At 38.3% G+C, this 22,006-nt stretch overlaps 1 protein-coding gene across 1 annotated transcript in view; it reads left to right on the top strand.

The window, feature by feature from the left end:
* ST6GALNAC5 (ST6 N-acetylgalactosaminide alpha-2,6-sialyltransferase 5) overlaps window positions 1-22,006 on the top strand; it is a 64,877-nt gene that overhangs the window by 1,354 nt on the left and 41,517 nt on the right. The window lies entirely within an intron of this gene.

Genomic DNA, 22,006 nt, shown 5'->3' with positions numbered 1-22,006 from the left:
TATTTACTGGAGGGCAAAGTCAATAAGTAGGTGTTTATTCTTAGCTCATTTTGTCATAGGAAAAATGAAAAAAGTCCCCTGCACAAATGACCTTTTCATCCCCCCTTCTGGGAAGCAGAAGTTGTCACCCGCCGTTTCCATTCTAGAAATTTGGGGCACTTCTTTAGTGGTGAGCAAAATGATGTCCCTCCCCTTGACAGAGGAATTACCAGGCTGTATTGTCAGACTATAATACTTGTTTACCAGAGATAGGCAGGCTAAGCTTTGATGGCTCACAGGACAGATGTAGTGACATAAAGTGAGCAAGGTGGCACATCTATGCCAAAGAGATACTCAAGCTTCAGTAGTTTTCTTAGGAGGCAGATTCCTCTGCTTTTTGTTTGGTGTTCATGTTGTTGCTTTCAGCTGGAAATTTCAAGGTCTTCCTCTTCCAAAACCCCAGATATTGTTTAGTGCACACACATCTTGCAGTAAAAATTCACTTTAAAAATAAACAAGAGGAGTGAGGATTCGCAACTTTATGTTTTCACATCCAGACTGACAACCTTCTGAAAGATATGTTGTCACACAACTTACTGGGCTCCGTTTGGAGGTACTGTGTGAAGCTCCTAGTGACTTTGATATACAGAGGTTTTTATTGTTCCTTCTGGCATAACTTTCTATGCAAGAGTTATCTGTAGGGCTCTTAGCACAGAAAAATAACACATGATGGTGCCTTGTAGGCTTTATTTGCTTTCCTACATGGTTCTCCTGGAAATTCTCAGATGTAATGCCTATTGAAAAAGCAAGTTTGGCCAGGGCTTCCTACTGTCTGACGTGTACTGTTGTAATTCTTTTGTTCTTCTTGAACATGACTGTATGATAGGTGTAGATAGATGTGCACATGGTTGTTATATCCAGCAGTAATTGAAAAGACATCTGTGGGCTTTTTGGAATGCATGTGTGAGTAGTCTTCTGATTCTGATAATACCTCACACTGGTTTCTCCAGACTCACAAACACCCCTCATTAACAGGCCATACTTAAAATCACTGTTCTGTTATTTTCCAGGTAATTTTCATGTTTCCTTGTGTTTTGGAGAAAGATGATCCTTTGGTTTTTTAATATATTGTAATATGGCCCAAACCCCACAGATACTCTATTTCTGAATTTAATTTCACACAGCTCATGCCTCACAGTAATAATCTCCTGAAGGTTTAATAACTTTTCCACCTAACTTCTGTGGGTCAGAAAGAATATTGTGCTATCCCTGCTGTGTTCTCTGCTTGCTTTGTCTGAATTTAATGCACACGAGATCATGCAGAGAGCTGTGCCACTGTGGTATACAGAGCAGTGAGGACACTGCATTGCCATAAGGAGACGGGGGAGAAAGGGGCTTTGTCTCTTAATAATGTATTTATTTTTGTAATTTCATTTGGTAGTCCATGTACTTGTCACGGATTTACAATCCCAGAATAGATAGGTTTCATCCATAATAAAAAATGGAGAATGCAAAAAATCACAGAAATTCATGGTTTGAAAAAAGGATGCAGGATTGGGAATGGTGAGAGAACAGTGAGAGAGCAAGAACTGAGGAATGGTGAGACATATTCAGGGAACCTGTGGTTTGGGTGGGACGTTGGAAACTGCAGAGAAGACAGCTTGAATAGCAAGTGAAATGAGGGAATAGGGGAAGTTTTAAGGAATGTGAAGAGAGCTGCAGGAAGAAAGCAAGGTAAGATTCTGTAGCTGTGAAAAGGACATGGTATTTGAAGAGATGGGGCGGTCTGGAAGGAGATGAGAAGTATCTCTTGTTTGAGGACAACAGGCTTGCAAAGGTAAGGCAGCAATGAATTCAGCAATGGTACATGTTACTGTGATAGCACAGAGGTGATGGTGTGAAATGACAATGAATGGTAGATTTTTCACAGTATGGCTTCCTTAATTTCCCACATAGAATCTTGGAATTATCTGTCAGGTTGAATGACCTGAAACTGAATGACCATTATACAGAAATCAACCTTGCTATGTGTTCATGCATGAGTGACAGGTGGCAGTAGACTGAATGTCTGGATCATTCTTGTGCTTGTTTCTGGATCCCATAATTTGCTTTAACAGGAAAAGCTCCTTTCATGTTTGTGGTGTTGTACCCATTCTGGTGCATTTAATGAGAGTTGCTATGCACATATATGTAGGAGCTGTCTGCCAGCTACTGAAGTTAGTGATCCATAATCACAGTGTGAGTATTGACACATGAGCTGTGTAAGTATGTGGCAGTAAAGATGTTTCTCTTCAGGGATAAAATTTAACAATTGTCCTCATTGTGAAATTTCATGTATTACAAATGTCTGTCACTACTAGCAATACAGCTCATTTAGTAGTGCTGGATGATCATGTATGGAGACTATTTGCCAGAAAATTTGGGCACTTAGTACTCAGTAACAATGATTTTGAAATATAGCCTGCAATATTATAATTACCAATTATTTTTCTCCTTTTATTTTATATTCAGTAAGAATTGTAGTTCCTCATCCATACTGTCAAGATAAGCAGGCAGTCTCTGAGAATACAGTAAAATGTCATTTTTTTTCCAGGTTGAAGATGTTTTTTGCATGAGTTTCTAGTCTTTGCTTTCATAGTTCCTGCAAGCCCATTTTTCCATGAGTCAAGCATCAGAGATCAGAACCCCTGTACTTAGCTTTAGTAGCCTTTCACAGTTTAGCAGTGCATACTTAATTTTTGTTGAGCTGAATTCTTGGAACAAAAAAATATCAGAAATGCTCTGGATTCAGAGATACAAGTGGATCCTTGGCATTTCACCTCTGCATGTCCCACAGTAACAGCAGTTGACAGACATTGTTGATGGATGTTTGAAATGAATAAATAGTATCACTTTTTGTTCCCAATAGCTAGATGTTCTATCCTAAAAAAATGTCAGATTTTGAAGAGAAAATATGGTTTGCTGATAGTTGTTATTGAGAGGTCAAGGACTGAAACAAAGGGAAGAAGTGGTGGCTTCTAGTTCAAGGAGCTGTTGGCTCCTACAGAGGCACTTTGAGTGTAGCACTGCTTAGCTGCTGCATCTGCTCTGCAGTTAGGACAGGAGTCCTACACTGTCAAAGTGACATCTTTCATGAATTCTGTGGGTGTTATCCTGAAATTAAAGAGGTTTTGTCACTGGCATTGAGGGAAGCAGAATTATGCTCTTCTTTGGGGAGGCATGGGGATAAGCCTTTCTGTTGATTTATCATAGTGCTAGCAAGAAATTACATGCTAATATTTTTAAAGCGATTCCTGCATACAAATAAGAGAATGTTAATCAAAGTAGGAAACCTAGCACTATTCCAGAACTTGCAAGAAATAAATATTTAACCATTATATTACGATTCTGAAATGAATGTGAGAACATGTCTCTGGATAGTTAAAAGGCTTTTTGCTCAGTATTGACTCAACAGTTGGTGCTGCAAATAAAATAGGAGTTTGTCACGTATGTAATTGAATAATATTTCACACCATCAAGGATTTTGTTCCTTAGAAAATAAAAAAAAATTAAAATCAATCCTGCAGTCAAAATGTATGATTTATTAGAAATACTTTTAAATACCTTAAGAGCAAATTGAGATCAGCATGATAATTTAAGTGATCACAATGATTTCTTAATTTATGATAATGTGAATTATCATATGCAAAGAAATCTTGATGATCCCTCTAAATTAATGCAGATCAGAGAATAGTGTAGTTAATGAAGTGTTTGAGGAAGAGTCATTCTGCAAATAGTGCTGCTATAGCTCCTTAATCTCTGAGTTGCAAGAAGTTGCTCTTGGGTGAAACTACTTTTTTTGGGATAGTAAACTTTGTGCACTTAAAATCAGATGGGAATCTTACCATGCTTTATATTATTTTTAGTAATGAAGTCAAATGAGTTTGGAATTTTAATTTTTACCTCACTAAACCATTGACAGTTTAGGGCTGGATAGTTTTGAGGGGCTTCACTAAACCAGCCTTCATAACTAAACATAGAGTTGAGAAGGAATCAAATTATTTTGAACGTTTTATTGGTTTTTAATGAATTTATCACAGAACCATAATGTATCTTACAGCAAAACAGCTTGTCTTGCCTGAGGTGGGATCAAGCCCACAGAGTTATGTAAACCATGTACTATGATTTCATTACATGTTCCTATTTGCCACTGAAATTCTTACCTGCAAAGGAAGGAACATAAACTTTATTACACAATTAAGGATTTGATGGGGTTTTTATTATGTGAGAGATCCACAAGGGGGAGACTTTATTCTAGAATAACCTTGTTGGGGACTCTTCCATCTGTCTGAGACCTGGGCAAGGTGGGAGTCCAAAATGCCCTTTGCTCAGTGCTCTCTTGGCTTCCTGGCTTTTTGTATTTTAAGGTACCATAGTTACCTACCACTGATAAGCTGTAGGTTTATTTAAATCCTTATAAAGGTGTCATCTTAAAAAAAAAATACCATGACTGTCAGGAAACATAATTGAATATCCACACACAGGGAGCACAGACAATTGTTTTTCCAGATTTACACAGCTTTTAAATAATGACTGTCCTGTACTTTACAATTTCTTACTTTTGAGCTACTGCAGTAGTGTGCTTTTTCAGGCTTACCTTCATTTTGGTGATCCTTGTCTAAAATTTTTAGTAGTTTCTGTGTGCACTAGCTGCCCACACAGGGCAATACAGAGCTCACAGCAATGACAGCAAATTATAGTACATTTTCCTGTTTTCCAGGTTGCTTGGCATGTCTGAAAGGAACCAGTCGTTCTAGCATAGCACTGCTTCTACTTAGAATATCTTGAAATATTTTTAAATGTTTACATATATCAGGTGCTGTGCAGTTTATATATTTATTTTATGAAAAAGGCTGTGTTCTGTTGGACCCATCTTTTGTAGAATTCTGACTCCAGTGTGTGCTTGAGAGAGATGTTAACTAGGATAATAAGCAAGTCATATTTTACAGTTAACACTATTGCCTAATTCTTTCTAAAACAAGTGCTGTTAAAGATAAAATCTAAATAGCAGGGGTAGTGGTCCAGGCAGAAGTCAGCATCTGTTGCTTTAAAAAAGTCATCTCAAAAGAGCACAGGTACTATTAAATATTGAAATGTCCCTGAAAACTGGAAGATGCTTGGTATGCATTTAGTGCATGATGTTGTAAATGTTCATTAATGTAGCAGGATGGATAAAAACCTACCCAACCACAAACTAGCCATGTTCTCATCATTTCCTGGTGATTGGGAAGATAAAGGAGTGACAATCATTGTTGTAATACTGCAAACAAGAGAATGTTTTGGAGTTTATACTGGGTGAAGATCTTGCCCTATGTAATTTGTGACATTATGTGATATAGCCTTATTCTTTCATAGAAACTGAAGCAAAAAGTTTATTTCAGAGACTGTTTCACCAGATATTGATAATTTATTTCAGTAAAAACATAAATAGTAGGTATTCAGGTTGACAGTTGATGCAGAATTGTGTTTTAATTTTCTCACATTTAAAAAAAGTCACATCTCACCACAATATCTGATACCATATATTGGTCATGATATGTTATCTTATTTTTGCAGCTGACCAAAACAGAGTGTTTGTTTGGTGGATTTTTTGCAGGTTTTTTTGCTTTTTTTTCTCTTTTTTGGTTTGTAGAAGAAAAACTGCAGAAGCATGAAGATGTTCATTATTGCGCTTCTTTTTTTTGACTGATTCTGGATTATATGAATTTTTCACAAATTATCCTGATTTATGAAAGAAGAGTAAATGAAGTTTATGAAGAATGAGTAAATATGCTTGTTTTATGAATATCATACACATAATATTTTAATATGTGGATGCTGTCTGTTTCCCTGTCTGCTTACCTGTCTTCGTTTGTGAACATACAAAATTCTTAATTCAGTGGATTTGCAAAGTACTTTCAGGCAGGGAATTGGTGATATTTTGTCTACTGGTGAAATTTGTTCAGCTCTTATGCAAAACTCCGTAATTTTTTTTCTCTTCACTTTCAGCATTAATTTCAATGACCACATTTGTATTTTTAGTATGTGTTGAAGTATATTATATTTGATAACCATTTAAAGTTGCTATATTGTGAACTTCTTTTTCACATGATCTTTCACTGTGAGATTTCTAGGCTATTTTCATCTTCCTGTGAAGACAAAGTGTTCTTTTGAAGGTTCTTAATCCTTGGTGGAAGCAAGTCTGAACTAAATGAGATTTTCAATGACAGGAAATGTAATTTTTGCTCACAGCTGATGGATATCTCTCAATAGAGTTCCTTAAATTCTCCCTTTCTGCTTGTCCTGGGGCATAAGTGGATATTGAGTGGCATCCTAACTATGTGATATCCTCAAAGCAGTGGATTGCAGGTAGTTTCCTTTTCCCAGTGACCTTCCTTAGGACAGTAACCTGTATTGCTCAGTAACGCTGTGTGCTCGTCCTTGGTGCTGAGGTGGCACTGATAGGAAGAACTCAGTGCATTAATTGAACTTCTAATTAGGGCAATTATGATCAAATCAGCAGTCGTTTGGTGCTGATATAAGCAGATGTGACAGCACAAAAGCTACTTTGAAGGTGAGGTGAAGCATCATGGTATTTAACCTCACTCTGTTTCACCTCATCCCCACACAATCTCCATTAGTCATCACTCTTTCTCCAAGAGTTAAAACCTGAAGTGCTAAGACCTGGTTAACTACTAAGGTTTGCTGTCAGCTGGAAAAGCAAGTACTTTCAGTTCAAAAACTGCTGTTAATTGTTCTCTATTGTCAATCCAAAAATAACCAATTGCAGTAAAAAATAGGAGTCAAGAGGAGAGGGAACTAGTCAAGGCTGAAGCTTTCTGCCTTCAGAGTGTTTGTTTGCAACAGAAGTGCAAAATGCAGCTGGGGAAGTGGAGCTCTGAGGTGTCCCTTGGTAGTCCATATGAAAGACAGAGCTGGGCACTGAGGAACACGTACACATTGCTGTAGAAAATCCAGCAAATTTGAACTGGGTTAGGCAAATCTGGTAACACTGTGTCTGGGAAGGAAGGGAAACATGCTGTGTTTATTACATGCAGTAGTGAATACTGAATCCTTACTGAAACCTTGTGAGACAACTTCAGAAAAAGATTGGATTATTTTAAAACACAGAGAGGGAAAACTGATACATTTAATAGATTAGTAGAATATTTTTTCACAATGGCAGTGTGGTATAAAGTGTTCATTGTCCAAGATAAGGGAATAGTAATGGGTTTATATGGTAAACAGGCAGCATAGATCAGGTTTTCTTAATTTATATTTAATAATATGGACTATTGTAAGTAACACAGAAGAAGAATATATAAATATGTGTCTTGTTTAATACAACATGTTAGGAATTCATTGCAGCTGCAAAAAATTTCCATTACAGAATGGATGGCTTAGTTAGAAATAACCTGGAAGAGGAAAATGTTTCCCAATAAACATTCAGTATATTTGGAATATGCGTTTTTGTTTAGCAAATAATATATTTTGCATCTAGTGTATTATTAGCATCCTCAGGTATTGGCATGATGTTAATATTGCAGAAACAAAGTAGTCTGTAAATTTTGTACTGTTATAATATATGTTGCCCACAGCTATAGCAAGTCATAAAAGTAGATGTAATAACAGAAGAGCATCAGCCTAAGAGCTAGCTCTAAAGAAAAGAAAAATTCCACAGTGCAAATTTGTGAAAATGTACCAAGTCTTGTGCACAGGAAAGTTAAAGGAACTTTTGTTATGTTTAAAAAATGGCTTGCTGAGAAACACGGTTCTAGAGACTGCATTCATCACCGTGTATGGGCTGCTTACCAGTTTGCTTGCATGAAGTTAGAACCTTTTTTCCCAGCTTGAGATACCAGGCTGTTTTGCAGGTAGTGACATGAGTTACAGCCAGGCTCATTCTGTTCTAAACTTTCTTGCCTGCATTACTGTTCTCTGTGGACAGACACTTTTGTTCCATTTCAGTGAGCTTCATGCTTGTGGCTTGTACAAAACAGCATCCTAGAACCCTACCATGGTTTGGCTTGGAAGGGACCTGAGAGATTATTTTGTTTCACTCCTCACCCCACAATGGGCAGGGACACTTCCCACTAGACCCGGTTGTTCCAAGCCTTGTAGCACCTGGCCTTGAACACTTCCAGGGATGGGGCAACCACAGCTTCTCTGGGCAGCCTGTGCCAGGGCCTCACTACACTTACAGTGAAGAAGTTTCTAATATCCAGACAACACCTATTCTCTTTCAGTTCAATCCCTCTTGTCATAGCATACAATGTTTTCTGCTTCAGCTCTATTATATTTCATGCATAGTATACCCCAAATGTAATAAAGTGAGGGATGTAATAATCTAAGAGTATATTTTAAACAACCACAGTTGACACAGCAGACGGAAGGTAGCATGTGGCTGTGGGCTGATGAAATGATGCAGAGATTCCAAGGCTGGCAGAGGCTGGGTCAGTGAGTCTGCCTGGTGTAGTTTGAGACAGCCTTGTTAGCTTGAAACCAGAATAGTCAGGCTGTATCTGAGTGAGTAAATCCTGGTCTTTGGCAGCCACATTTCCTCTGGAGCTGGGCTGGCTCTGCTCTGTGCTTTCTGTAGCATTTGGAGGTCAAGATAGGTGGAAGCTCCGTGGAGTGCCTGGGGAATAGTGGTAAGGACATGCCAACAACACATCTGGGCAGTTCTCAAGTGCGGTGCCAAGGACTGAAATTGCATTTGGTGTTCTAACAAATATCAGATTATGTACACGTTGTATTTGAAGAGACCGAACCTTTAGCCACAGCAAAGGCATGTTGAGAAAACACGGTTTCCAAGACTTGTCCATGGTCCTTATGAGAAAGCTTTTGCCCAAATACATGGAAGCAGTGCTTTCCCAGCTTTATCCTCAGTCAGTGCAGAGCTCAGAGGCTCACAGGGAGTATGTGCTGTTGCACAACCTGTCCTGTCCCTTCCCTGCTTTCTTAGAGCTTTCAGTGTGACATCTTTGGGTCAGTCCTTCTCACACTTGGCCTCATTTCATCCATGGAGATTAAAATAATGTCACGTGTGCTCCTAAATTTGATTGCTGTCCGTTTTAGTCCTAATGCTACTGTAAAAGGGTTAGTTTTACACATCTCAGCGTATTGGTTGTCTCTAAAATAGAAACATAAAACCTCAAAATACAGCCAGTGTTCTGAATGCAGCTGCTGAAGCATTGCAGAGTTAGCACTGCCTGTCCTTGCTCAGCTCATCTGCCTGTGCCTGGATAATTGCAGGTGAACTCCCGTTTAAAAAAAATATGATAAAACACTAAATGTTATATTTAGGTAATTTCTTTCTTAGAGTTTGTATTCCATAAATTGGTCATTGTTGATATTATTGCTAACTATCTTAAATACATTTTACAAACAAAATGCCTGTAACAAAGTCACTGCTATTTCCATTTTTTCACCTCCTTACGTATTCTCTTTGGGACACCACTCCAGATTTCTTTCTGTTTTTAATAGTGATTCATGAGCCTGAGGAAGAATGAGACACTTTGTTATAATATTGCTCACATTATCCCTGAGAACTCCCTCGACCATGAATGGGACTGTACATAATACCCAGCCCTTCAGTGAGGGCTTGCCCGGTGCCAGCTGACACGATGTCTAAGCATATGTCAGGATGGGATTTTGCCAGCAGACAGGAGCACACTCTGCCCTCCCTTTGAGCTGCTTGGAGATGCACAGGCTCTGCTCTGGCAGCAGAGCCACTGCAGTTTGCCTGTTGCTAAGCCAGAACTAATAAGCCTGACTGAAAGGCAGGGTTTATTGTCCTGGGCTCAGCACACTGGTGTGGCTTTGTGGCATTCACTTGGAGCTTCTGTGAGTGCTGCACTCGACTCCTGGGCACTGGACAATAAACTGGAGTGCTGGAGTGTGGTTGGCTGTGTGGAGCATGGTCAGTATTTGCCTGCATCTCCCAGAAAAAAAGCTCCTGGTCCATGTCCTGATGGCTTCCTAACTCTGCTCCAGAGGAGCATTTTCAGCCTCTGCCACACTGCCAGGAATTTTTTGCCTGGTATGACTGGAGAATATAACTGAGAGTACTCTTGTCACTTAAATTCTGGTCATTAGTTTGCCACATGTTTAGTACACTTAACAAAAAAAGACTATTTTTCATAATTATTTTCTTGTACTGCAGCCTAATATGATAGATGACGTTGTGGATCGGGTTTTCAGAGTTTGAAATGAGACACTAAATTTGGTTCACAGAGCATCTGAGTCACCACTTAGAACAAAATCTGCTGTTTTCACTGGATAGATACTCACTGAAGAAAAGATTTTAATTCCTTTGCTTTACAAAATCATGTTTGAGCATGAAGCTATGTGGTTTTTCTTGCTTGTAACATGACTATTTCTGTATGCACAGGTTATTCCGTTTGTAATGTTTGTGTTTTCATTTGTCTTTTCTGATATTCTTACCATGTATATATTGCTTTGAAAATATTGACAACTGTATCTTAATTTTGGTCAGTGAAGAATTGTTGCTGATAGGATATTTAGTAACATCTTCACTAACAAGAGACTGGTTTGCCTTTGAGCCTTAATGTTACTCTTTCCATGTGTAATTATCATATTAATGGGTTTAATTTTGATTTAATTTTTATGAATAGCCAAAAGCTCTGGTTTTTACAAGTAGAATCAAAACTAGAGCTGCATTTTCCACTTTTGCTGTATCTGCTTTATGTCTCAGTAGCAGTGCAAAGAAGCAATGAACCTAGTTACAGATATGCTGAATATTCTTTCTCAGGGGTAGCGTTGATGTGTCCCTGATGGTTTAAGGGCATAATTGAGGCACTTTGTGCAGCTGGTACATGTGGAGGAGGGATATCAGGGCCAGGAGGGTATCTTTGCTATTAATGTGTCTGATTTCTTCCAGCACAGTGAACCCTTTTGATCTGTAGCAGTTTATGTAATACAAAACAGCTTTCAGGGATCTTTAATTATGCCTGTGGACATTTTGAGATGGAAAGTGAAATGAGGCTTTAGAATCACCCTTCACTCCCAGCTGTGCTGATCTGAAACTGGCACAGCTTGTTACCCACCTGTAAGTGTAGGGATCACGCTCCTGCCCTCATGAGGGGTGTGCAGCATCCTGGGCTGCAGTACAAGGTGTGGGTGGCTGTCAGTCTGTCAGTGCTGCCAGGATGGAAGAGCAATATATCCCATACACAGACATCATATAAACTGCGAGAGCATGTATCTTCAGATCAAACTGAGATTTGAGGCACCTCACAGACCTGCAGACCTGTCTTTGAGGTTTTGTATTGCTAAGGAGCACAGTGAGGCAGCTGCACTGGGAGCACCTGGAATTAGAGTGTGTGCTAACAGAGACTGAGCCACTGTGCTTCTATCACTGCTCTCAGACAGACTCTTATATAATAAATTGGTTGATGATATGATGCATCACCTTTATTAATATTTCTCAAAAAATTTTTTTTAATTATGCCACTTTTTAGGTATATTTGTCAGCATGTTATGAGGATGACATACCATATTTGTAGTGCATAATGTGAAAAAAATAATTTTAACATGAAAATTAATGTCCTGACATTTGAACTTCCGGGTATGTTCGTTAATTTTCACAGTCTGTAGCAAGTAACAAAAGAAGATTAATTCTTTTTGAAGGTGCAAGAGGTGATCTCATCCATGTTATTCTAAGTCCAAGGACCTAATAGTTATTTAAGTTCTCAGAACTTCTTAAAATTGAATGCATTGTTCACAGCAAGTGGATGAAAACCTTGTGACTGAGATCAGAGGTAAAACGAGCTGTAACAGACCAGTGTGTAAGCCAGTTTAGCTGAAATTGAGTCCCTCATGATTGTGAATGATGAGGTTGCATCTGCTTGTCTCTTTTTCTCTCTTTTTTTTTTTTAATGCTTTTTTGTATATCAGTCCTTGCAAAGCACTGAGACTGAAATTCAAAACAGAATTAATCTCTAAAAAATAGTTACCCTTGGAAAACAAATAGATCTGTCAAATTATTTTTTGCTTCATATCCCATACTTGACATCAGTAAAACTACTGAAAATTACATTACACTGTGTTTATTAAAGTTGTGCTCCTATGCAGTAATACACATAAGACATCTTATACTGCCTTAAGGATTAAGTTAAGCTCCTTTGTCAAGCCTGTTGGTCTGGCAGGACTGTTAATCTTTAACTGTCAGACTGGTTAGATCCTTCTTTAGACTGAGGCCATGGCTAAGTGCAAAGAAATTAAAACGAATCAACTCCTAGTATTTATGCTTTCATGTTTTTGCACAGAGCAATCAATAAAATGGGAAGCTGGTTTAGACATACATATTTCTGTAAGAAGATTGTATTTCAAGCTCTTACTTAGCAGCATCATATTTGCTTTATGTTTATGAAATATTGTGAAATATGAAGACAAAGTTGGCGGTTCAAAATATTAAATTCATGGAAGTAAGATATGGACAGGGTGACAGCTCACTGAAAGGAGGACAGAGGATAATTTTGTGAACCTACATTTCCTAGTTAAAAATCCAGAATTATCTGCAGTATACCCATGCTTTATTGTTACATCAATAATTATTCTTACATTTTCCTTACAAATTACAACATTAAGTCACAAAAGAAGAAATGTGCTATAATAGCTGCATTTAGACTTGACAACACTTGAAACAAAACTGTGTGGAAAAGAGGGTCAAGCTGGGAAGCAAAGTTAAATTTATTGTGAAAGTTTGACATTAACATTTTATTCCTAAAAGGGTACAAAACTGGTTGTAAGGAACCATAATATTGTGCTATAGGCATCAGAGCTTTGTGTTTCACCGTGAATGTCTATACCACTGAATTAATATTGTTCTTGCTAAAATTTGTGAAGAGGAATTTTTAAATAATTATATGATAATAGCCAACCAGTGCAATTTGTGCAAATATTCATCAATAAAGTGATACAGATTGTATGTTGAAGGAGTAGGTAAAATATACTTCAAAGAAGCTTTTGAGTTGATAGGTGCCTAAATTGTACTTTTCTAATCAAGCTGTATTTTTTCTTTTTAGTAATAGGAAAGGAAGCCCCCAACAAATGCAATTTTTTTACGTACTCCTTCAGGTATAGTTTCAAGTGGCTGTTTTTGCATTTTATGGACCTATAACCTTCCCATTTTTCTGAAACAAGGGATTTTTTTCCTCAAGTCATTAAATAATAATGCTTTCTCTGCTTACATAGCACCTTGCTTCTGAGGATCTCCGAGCGCTATTAGAAGCATTACATGGAGACCCCTGCCATCAAGTACTGGAGTATTAACTCCTCATGGCATAGGAGGATATTGGAACAAAGAAGTTCAAACCATGGTTTTGATCTTCAGTGTCCATTGAGGAATTTAATGTATGAGTTTGGGAAGATTTGGAGTATTGAAATCTCAGGAGATTCAGCCCTGGGACAGGCACACAGGCAATCACTTTGAGATACCTGACTATCATGCATGGCTTGCAGGTTAAATTTCAGACTCATTCTATGTAGCACTGAAGTTGTATGCAATGGATTGGGAGAGTGATGCACCTGAAATGGATTTGAGATACCTGCTCTGCTGTGCAGAGCCACCCATCAGAAAAACACAAAAGTGTGCTTTCATTCCAGCCCTTCTGCTTTTACAGAGCCATGGTGGGGGATGGTTCAGTCCAGGTAACAGGTAACAAAAGAGAGCACAAATTGTGGGTTTCAGTTGCAGATGTTGGAAATGGTGTGCAGAGCATTTGAGTCCCTTCTCCAGGAGCTGTTAAAGCGCATCTTTTGAGTTGGAGCTCATAACTCTTTGGAGATTTCCAAAGAACTTTCTGATGTGTTTTACGGAGCTGTGTAACTCCTCCAACTTCATCATAGGTGGCAGTGTTGGATGTCCTGCAAGATTGCCAGATTTACCTGGCAGACACACTGAAAGAGCAGCTCCTTAAATGCAGATTTGGGTGGTGGCTGAAGGAGGCTTTTGTAGATCACACTTAGGGTTCTGGCTTTCAGCTTCCATCAAAATGTCATCAGCTGTGTCTGACACACTGACATCTCATTCTGAATTAGTACTCGGGCACTTAGAGTAATGCCTGGATTTTTAGAGCATATTGAGCCACATCCACTTGGTGTTCCACTTGGCAGCAGCTCTGGTGGCTTAGGGCTGGTTAACTCTTTAGGCATAAGAGTTGGTGTGCACAGCAGTGCTTTGGGCTCTAATAAACTTCAATGGGGCATGCACACACAGGCATTGAGCAGCATAAAATAGGCACCCTCAGGTCCTTAGGGAAACAGTCTATTCATCATACTGGCACCAACTACTTATTTTACATTAATTTATTGTGCTTTGAAATATTTGGTGTGTATTTTATATGGTTATTTATTTTTTGTTATTTATTATATGACATTTTATCAAAAATATATTACGTTTAAAAATAAAATATGTGAATTTCATTGATGGGGGGAAGAATCATGATAACCCATTTCAGACTTCTTTTTGCATATTCAAATAGTTCCATCTCATTTTAGTTTAAAGCAAAAATAAAATCCTTTCCTGGCTCCAGAAGATGACCAATGAATAGGATGATTTAAAAGATATTTGAATATAAATGTAGCCAGTAATTGACTGGTAGTTTTGGAGTATGAAGTCTGTCACACTATGAAACAAGAGTAGTTTGGGAAGAGGAGGAAAGAATCCTGCCATTTACCTGGTTAGACCATCTTTAAGCACAAAGATAGAAGTAGTGTTTAAGTTGCCAGCTGTCTCCCTAACATCTCCAGGAATGCTGATCCAGAGTTTCCTTGGACACTGAGTTGTGGCAGAATCACTTGGGTTGTGACTGTGTCTGATCTAGTAAATTAAAACAGTGGGTCTCTTTAAATTCCTTAGACAGTAAGGGCATCCACTGTATGCTTGGTCTTTAGATAGCCCTCAGTTTTCTTTACCTAAAATTTGCAAAGTCTGCAGAGCAGGTACAGAAACTATAAATACAAGAGTGCAGATACAAAAGGTTTCAATTATTTTATGTGTAGCAGTAGTGAGATATGAGCAACTAGGTACAGAAATACAGGATTTATAAAGTATGACCTTTGAAAAAAATTGAGGTCTTCTTTCAGGCTTAACATTATGCAGCTAAAGATTAAATGACCTCAGTTTTCTTTGCTTTCTATGGATTAGGAATAAATATTTTTCTCTTGCCTTCCAAAGGGTGAAAATAAAGATAACACAGTTCTATTCTTCTCATTTAAACTAGGAAAGTTTGAGGAGAGAACTGCAAGTAGTGAATCATGTTATCATGGATAACAAACCTGCAATAAAAGCTGCTGTACACCCTTTTCAGAGTGAGATTGTTCAGACCAGGCCATTCTGATTAGACACTGAGATACACAGTGTTCCACAGTGTTACAGTTTAAGGTGGATACATGACTCACAAATGGTAAACCCTGGCAAATCATCCATCAAGTGATGTTGAGACTGTCAGGCAAAGCAGACTCAGATAACTTTTTTTTTTCTTTATTATAATCCATCACTTCTTGTTGTGTATCTCCTAACACTCTTATTTTGACAGACGTTCTTGTAACTTTTTCCCCTTTGTATTTCTTGGGAGAACAAAAGCCTAACCCAGGGTAACTGGGGCCATTCCCCCATGCTCTTTGCGGAGCTGGTGAGAGACACACAAGGTCAGGAAATGCTATGAATGGAATATCATCATTCAAAGAACCCGGCCTTGCTTCTCCTAAACCTCTGTGGAATTCTCCCCTGGAAATCAGTGGAAGCAGGATTAGTGCCCAGGTCTGCCGCCCAATCAATTGTTATTAGCAGAGGCTGCTGGGTGCAGACTGCAGGATGTTGAGCATCAGCTGCTGATCACCTTTCCTGTGCTGGTACAAAGGCATTTTCTGATTCTGCTGTGAACTGTTGCAGTCTATAGATAATAAAATCTGAAGGCAGGAAGGGCAAGGGTCAGGCCAGCTCTGTCAGGTTCTTACAGATTAGGAAAAAGAGTGTGAGGCTGCAGTCTAGGGCAGCTGAGGGAGCTGAGTTGTTAATTCTGGAGAAAAGGAGGCTCGGTGGACACTACTGCTTCTGAAAGAAGGTTGTAGACAGGTGATAGTCGGTCTCTTTTTCCAGATAATAAATTTCTTTTGAAAGGATGGTCAAGCATTGGAACAAACTGCCTGGGGAAGAGGTGGAGTCATCATCCCTGGAAGTGTTCAAGACACATGTGAATGTGGTGCTCAAGGACATGGTTCAGTGGTGTGGTTCTGGGATGAGCAACACTGAATCTTTGTTTTCTTCTCAAAACCAGCTCACAGCTCAGGTCTCAGCAGTTCCCTGAAAGGCCAGGACTTCTTGCATAAACCACTGAGCTTTCTTGATCTATCTTTGTGAACTGGTGCTGTCTTTCAGTTAATGGAACTTTGTAATCAGTGAGCTAAGAGAGATAAAATAAAATGACATATTTTGCTGCTGGTTAGATGTTAATGTGAGTCCTGAAGGCCTTTTAAATATGTTGTTCTAAATCAGAGGAAATGAAGAAAAGCTCTTGTATGTATTAAAAAGCCTAGGAAGACGAACAAAATAACATTTAGTTGATGAGACTGAAGGATTTTTCTCATGACTTGAAACTGGAGATATGGGTACAGAAACTGTTTATAAGTACAAAACTACAGTGCTTTGTATGCTTTCGTATGCTTTTTTTTTTTTCTTTTGAGATTTACTATTTTAATATAAATCCTGTTTGTAAATATTACTACATTGTAAATGACTTGGGGTTTTGTCCTGTAGCTGAGACTGAAAGAGAAATTCAAGTAGCAAAGTATTTCTGGAACGGGACTGTTACTTTGTTCCTTATTGAGAGTTAGAGCAGCTCCATGCCATCTCTAAATTTATTCTCTCCTTGTGGTAATACCATTTGCAATGGTGAACAAAGTGGTTCAATTCTCTACTGTTTCCTGCTGTCTGTACTAATGGCTCAGGTAGAGATTAGTTTGAAGCCATTTTTTGACACTTCACAATATCTGCCCAGTTGAACACTCCTATATAATATTTTACAAGTATGAAATGCTCTTAGTGTAAAATAGAATCGGGCTAGCTAGTCCTATTTTGGAATCTTTAGATTAAAACCCCAGCCCTTCAAGTGAGTCTCTCTGTGTCTGGATGTTCCGCGGGTTTCAGAGTGGGTGCCCCCAGCCAAGAAAATTCAGGCTCCACATCATGAGGCTTTACAGTTCCTGTGCCACTGGGGAAGAGGAGGTAGAGAAAATCCTGAATAAAGTTAACCTGGGAAGCAGGGATGAGTGAGGGTATTTTAAGATTTAGCTTTATTTCCCATTATCCTGCTCTGATTTGATTGACAGCAAATTAGGCTAATTTTCCCAAGTCAAGTCCTTTTTGCCCAAGAAGGTAATTGGTGCTCAATCTCTCCCTATCTTTACCTCAGCCCAGGAGCCTTTTGTTCTATTTTCTCTTCCCTGTTCTGCCGAGGAGGGGAATGATGGAGCAACTTTGGTGCGCACTTGGTGTCCAGCCAGGGTCAACCCGCCACAGATGTTTCCACTTCTGAGTTAAACAATTGTTTTACAAAGTTGCATAACTAAATTGTTTAGGTCTGGCACCAGGTGAAGCATCATAATCCTTGGAAAACTATACACAGGGCATCACAACCTGTATTTTCCAAGCAGCTGACTTGTACTTTTTTGTGGAATGATTCAGTGATGTTAATCTTTATTTTACCTTGTGCAGCATATTTAACTGTGAAAGTAGCATGCATTCTTTGGTATTTAATCCAGTGACATCTGTGAAATCACCACTTTTGAAGATAGGAGCAAGGGGACACCAGATTCAATATTCCCTCATAGGTAAGGCTTATGGAAAGAAACATCAGTTGTGCCAGTCCAGATTTGTCTTTGAGAATGGTCCATCTTCTTATTTGCAGTAAAAGTGAGTGAGTGGATGGAGTGGGATACAGATGGGATTTGTAATTCACCTGTAGTGAAATTGTGATATATGGTGGATTTGGTTTAACGAAAGGAATGGTTAGTGCTTTGAAGCCCAATGATGACAATATAAATCAGCTTTTAGTTACATTGTAGCTGTGTTTACCTCAAATTAATTTTGAGACACCAGTGCTGAAGTGGAACATAGTGTAACATTTGTTGTAAAGTCAGAGAAACTTGCTCCTTGGTCTTCTTTCAGTAAATGTTAAATCCTGTGTTGGAGAACAGTACTTTCAAAATTCCCAATTATACTTCATACATCATCTCAGTGTGATTTTTTTTTAAAAGTTCTTTTTCCTGTGTGTTGTTTTCTCACCTCAGTGCAGTTTGTTGCTGTACATTCAAATGAAATAAACCGTTAAGATGTATAATACTTGAAACCCTCTGCTCTGAAGTCCAGTGAGACACATTTTCACTTTTACTGGTAGATAGTGATAATGTAAGTCTCTAATCTCATTAGTTTGTAAAAACACCCCATAGCATTGTGTGCTTTAAAAAAGCAGGAGGTAGAAGTGACATGATTAAGTTTTTAAGAATTGTAAGGAAAATGTTTCCTTTGCAGTAAAAATACACTTATATTAGTTCAATATTAATATTTTGGAAGACAAGGGGGAGAGTCTTTGATTCTGAAGTTAATATGCTCATGTCCTGCATGAAAAAGCTTAGCATTTACATTAGTATGTTTGTGACAGAACTACAAAATGTTGTGTTGATATATTTTACTATTTGTAATTTACCTTTCTGTCAATATTCTTTTTCTTGTTTTTCTTATCACCCTGAATGAGACGAGCTAGCAACTTTGGTTTTTGTTTATGATTATTCTCAGGTGTGTTTTGTTTTTCTTGGCAATTACAGAATCTTCATAGACATGATTATTAAGTAGTGTTATTATTTTGCTCATGCCTTTAAATTTGACTCAAATTAATTTATTTGATATTTTGATATAATTGTCAGGGCTTGTATTAGAAGATTAAGCCTATGCTATAGAATCTAAATTCCAGTTTTTGGTAAGAAAATTGCTGATGATTTCAGTGTTTGATTTAGATAAAAAAAGTTTGATAGGGAAGAAGCAAGTGGTAAGAAAATAGTCATGAGATGAACTCTCCATGTACTTGTCATTCACCTGAGCAATTTTCTCCTTGTTTGTAGGTCCATCCTATGCTTCTGCATGTCACAAGTCCTTTGTGCTGTTCTTAAATGTAATTATCAACTTAAATTTGGTTCTCAGGCTGTTTTGTTGAAAACATGGAAGAAAGCTAAAAGGTCAATCATATTTATCTTAATGCAAATTATTTTCAGTAATAAATTTTCACTCCCCATTGATTCTAATGGGACATAATATAAGTGCTCTAAAATCAATATAAAGTACAAAATACTATTTATAGCATTATGAGTTAAAGAGAAATGGCCATTAATATTCATGTGATTTTTGTATGTATTTTACTAGCTGTGCAGTATAATTTATCAGATATGGTACACTGAATCCCATTGAAATCTGTGAGAAATAGATTTGTGACTATTCACTGTGCTCACTTACTATAATGTTTTGGTTATTTAGAGCTGCTCAGTGTTTATTGCCAATGTTCTGGCCTTTTCTTCCATCTCCTGGGAGGGGGTTCTCTGAAATTCAGTGCTTTTCCAAACTATCCACTCAAACACATCCTTCAGTAGCGCATCTTTGGCTGTGTCTTTTGGAATGTTAATGACTAGTACTTCCTTAGGGTTATCTTGGTTTTCATCCTGAATGTCAGGTAGCCTGATGTGGTGAACACAACATTAGGCATTCCAAGTATGTAGACAGAACTTTGATCTTTTACTTGATTAGAATTTATTAAATGAAAATGTCTTGCATTAGATTCTGATGTCCTGGAGTCAGTACTAAATTCATCACTGACTTCTGTGGGGCATCTTAAGTAATAAACACTGAAATATATTCTGTCTTTCTGTTCTTATTGAGGGGGAGAAATGTTCTTTACTTTGAGACGTACAGTCTATTGTCTCAAGGAGGCTGGGAGATACATTTCCTTTTGCTTTGTTTCCCAAGAACTTCCAGTTCTGTAGAATTGAAATCCATAGTCCAGCTAGCATATAGGCTGTTGAGCTGGTGTGGTAGTTGCAATTGTATCAGTGTTTTGTGTAGTAGTGTGTGTGATGGACATGAGAGGTTGTATGAAGATCTGCAGTCCTGAAACCAAAGGGTGCTAAAGGACTGACTTGCCCTGGCTTGAACTGTAATGGACTGGTACCTGTGCATTATATTCTCCATTTGTACTCGAGGGATATAGGGAGGGTGATGGAATTGTAGCATAATTTAGGTTGGAAAATTCCTCTAAGATCATCAAGTGCCACTGTTAGCCCAGCACTGCTAAGTCCACATATGTGTGTGTATATATATATTTATATACATATACATACATACATTCATTTAAATATATGTAATGAGATAATAGATTATTGCAACATCCACACTGGAAACTGTTTTGGTTCCTGGAATATGAGAAAAACTGAAATACAGATGAACTTGTGTCATGAATCTTAACTCTTGAATTAAAAACTTGACTTGTTCATACACCATCTACTTGCACCTTTTGAGCTGAAATGATTAAACACTTGTCTCCCATCCTGTATATGGTTTAGCATAAACTCTAGCTTTTTGAAATCATAAAAAAGTGTTTTGAGTTTTGTAGCTTTCCTTCTTTTTGGAGTAAAATTCTATGGGCATTTTAAAAATTATTTTTAAGATTCCAGTTTAAGTTCAACTACTCTGAACACAATGTAGTATCATTCAGTCTTTTGAAGACTTCTGCAGTATTGCTCAAATGATTCCTACTGTCTGCTTGAGGCTGGAACTAACACAGTTCATATGCTTTCCTCTCTAAGTCAGGTCTGGTTCTTTGCACAGATCTGGGGAACAGTATAATTCAAGCACTTTTTCATCAACAAGTGTAGTTTCATTACCTCTTAGAGCTCATTTACTTACTGTTGGTTTCATGTTGTAGAAGATCATGATTGAAATTTTCCTCCCTGAAGCAGTTTGAAAGTCAGAGCAGCAGCAGTGGCAGCAGCCACAGCCCTCTGTGCTTTTCATCCTGCCAGGAGCTGTGTCTGCAGTTCTCCCTGTAGTCATCCTGTGTGGGGTTCATCCTGTTTGGGCTTTGTCCTCAGTGGGGCTCATCCTGTTTGGGCTTTGTCCTCCGTGGAGTTCATCCTGTGTGGAGTTGGTGCTCCAGCCCCATCCCTCGGGTGCTTTTCCTCCTGTAAGCACCTCGTGCTGTGTTATCTGGGTTGGTTGTCTGGTAGGTGGAATGAGCTTTTGATCACTGTCCTTTTTTAACCAGGTTTTGATGTCAGGAAGAAAGCTGATGAATGCTTTTTTTTCTGATCCTCTCTAAGGAGGTATGTTTAAAGGACCATGAACTGTGTTCCCACTTACTGAAGAAATTCTCTTTAAAAATTATCTCATGTCAGTATCCATTATATTTTCTAGTACTCTCTTTGAGACTTCTGGATTTTGTCTACTCCATAAACACTACTCTTCATGAAATTTAACATTTTCTTGCCTTTAGCCTTGTCTTTTTTTTGTCTTTTTTTTTGCTTTCTACTTTGTACTTCCTGCTTGCTTAGGTAATCTTGTCTCATGTTTTGTTTTACTTCTGCCTTTCAGTTTTCCCAGCCTTCAGTTGTATCTTTGTGCTAAGTACACCTTGGAGGCTTATGGCACTAATCGGGGCTTATGATGCTTGTTTGGCTATTACACGTAATAAGAATCAATACCTCAGCTTGATTCCACCTAAGACTTCCATGTCTTTAAACAGGAATTAGGTTTGAGCCCCATAGCTCTGGCTAATGCCAGACATCACATCTGTATTGCAGCTCCTGAGGACAGCTTTCCTGTCCAGGCACAGATGGAGACTGGGAGGACTGCAGCTCCTCCGTGACCACAGCCAAATTACCCGAAACTCTCAGCTCAAAAAAGCCAGGCCCCCCTGGAGTAAATCTACTCAGGCATCCAGCC

This window comes from Ammospiza caudacuta, chromosome 7 (assembly GCF_027887145.1).
Source record: "Ammospiza caudacuta isolate bAmmCau1 chromosome 7, bAmmCau1.pri, whole genome shotgun sequence".
In the NCBI taxonomy this organism is placed as follows: Eukaryota; Metazoa; Chordata; class Aves; order Passeriformes; family Passerellidae; genus Ammospiza; species Ammospiza caudacuta.
The sequence above is the reverse complement of the archived record's forward strand: the minus strand, read 5'-3'. Positions and strand labels throughout refer to the sequence as shown.